We start from the raw sequence: 1,955 nt of genomic DNA on the forward strand, positions 1-1,955 counted from the left end.
AAACACATTTAATTAAATGAAGATGTACCGAAGCATTATTGGGATTTAAGCAAACAAAACAAAAAAACTTTTTTTACTTTATATTCTTCCCCACGATCGCACCAAGCAAGTGTGTGTGTGTAAGAAAAAACTTTTACTAGCAGAAAGTATTCTATTCAAAAATTTATCTTTTACATACATTTTAAAAATCACTGTAGATTAATCCCAGCAATGACCTCAGGCTCTCCAATACCTATATGATCGATACGGGTTAAGACTAATTTGAACGTACGACAGTATTTATGGAGGTGGGGTTAACAAATTTCAATGGACAAAATTCTTTTGCATGAATCGGCTGTTGTCCATCCTGGGTACATGGCCAATCCAACGTAAATTTCTATCAATGAAGGTTTCCATCATAAGAGGTAGACCAGCACATCTCTTCCTTCCTGGTCTTCTGAAAGACAGTAATATTTATGATTTGTTGTAGTTGCTTCAACATATAAGCATATAACTCGTAAGCTTTATAGAAGCCTATTACACCTTACACAGCCTGGTATAGCTTACCAAGTACACCATCTCTTGCAATGTCTAGGACAAAAGTGTTTTGAAAAGAGTTAGCTCCATTAAATCTTATATTTGGAGAAAAAAAAAACAATACATGCAACTTAAATTTGTCCGTGAAAAAGAGACGCATGCGCACTAAACTGTCTTCCGTTTCTTTCTTTCTTCCTATTTAAAGAATTCCATTTAATCAAGCCCCATACACAATTATTAGATATTTCTCGTCCAGCACCCGTTCTTATAATACATTTTTCAACAATTCTACACAGTTGTAATTCATTTCTCACGTATCCTACACACACACAGTTATATCAACACTATCCTTTATAAAATATTTCCGTAAGTATTAAACAATGACCATATTTCATCTTTTTAAGGTGACGAGCTGGCTGAATCGCTAGCACGTCGGGCGAAATGCTTAGCGGTATTTCGTCTGACTTTACATTCTGAGTTCAAATTCCGCCGAGGTCGTCTTTGCCTTTCATCCTTTCGATAAATTAAGTACCAGTTGTGTGCTGGATCGACCTAATCGACTGGCCCCTTTCTCCTAAAAGTTCGGGCCTTGTACCTAGAGTAGAAAAGAACATTTCACCTTTTAGTATTGTAGTCGTTCGTTTTTGACGAGTCAACTTTTTGTGTCTGTCGTAACGGTTATAATCTTTAACTATTGATGAAGCATGTCTGATTTTTGCGTGATTTGGTTGCTATGGAAGCTACTTTGTTGACTGTCCATCGTTGTGTGATTCTGAGAAATATTTTCAGTTCTATATTTGAGGAATTATTTACATTTCACGGATATTTATCCTCAGGTGTCCGCGGGGGAATTTCGAACCTGGGTTCTCATTCCTAAGGTATTTTTCCGATGTTATTATTATTATTATTATTAATATTCCGATCGAACTCGGAATCATTGGGATTAGTAGCCCGCGTTCTTAACCACTACGCCATATACCCGTGGGCAATTATAGAGTGAATTTCAGGGTTTATAGATCTAATATTTTCCTATCTTTCCTTAATACCGGTTCCTATATGCTACTCATATCTGCACTACGTCTGCTTAGAAGGTTATTATGTCCTAGCATATGTGCTGCCTCTTTTCGTTATCGTATTTTCCAGTGATGTTCTCTGTCTATTATTTTAACTTCACACCACAGAGGGAGGTGGCCTCCGTTTTTCCATCCATGATCAGCTATAACCTATTTATCAATATCTTCTCGTGTCACAGCTTCGCTTATTTTTTCCTAAAGTTTTCGATGCTTCTTGCTACGTCTTCAATAACATCTGATTCAGTCTGCTGTTGGATCTGAGTGCTTTTTTTGTTTGTGTGCATGTATATACACACATGTATGTTTATATATATGCGTGTTTGTGTGTGTGGTATATATAATAATAATATATATATGTATATATAT

General features: G+C 36.0%; 1 protein-coding gene across 2 annotated transcripts in view; it reads left to right on the top strand.

Moving 5' to 3' along the window:
- The first annotated feature begins 559 nt into the window (after positions 1 to 559).
- The window catches only part of LOC106878564 (zinc finger protein 208), an 8,724-nt gene continuing 7,328 nt past the window's right edge, over positions 560 to 1,955 (top strand). Inside the window, exon 1 of one of the 2 annotated variants that reach the window (XM_014927810.2) lies at positions 560 to 882. The gene's annotated coding sequence lies outside the window, so the exon portion shown is untranslated. Of the gene's footprint in view, positions 883 to 911; positions 1,395 to 1,955 lie in introns of those variants that run through there. The other variant, XM_014927811.2, reaches the window with a different exon arrangement.

This window comes from Octopus bimaculoides, chromosome 28 (genome assembly GCF_001194135.2).
Source record: "Octopus bimaculoides isolate UCB-OBI-ISO-001 chromosome 28, ASM119413v2, whole genome shotgun sequence".
NCBI classification, from domain to species: Eukaryota; Metazoa; Mollusca; class Cephalopoda; order Octopoda; family Octopodidae; genus Octopus; species Octopus bimaculoides.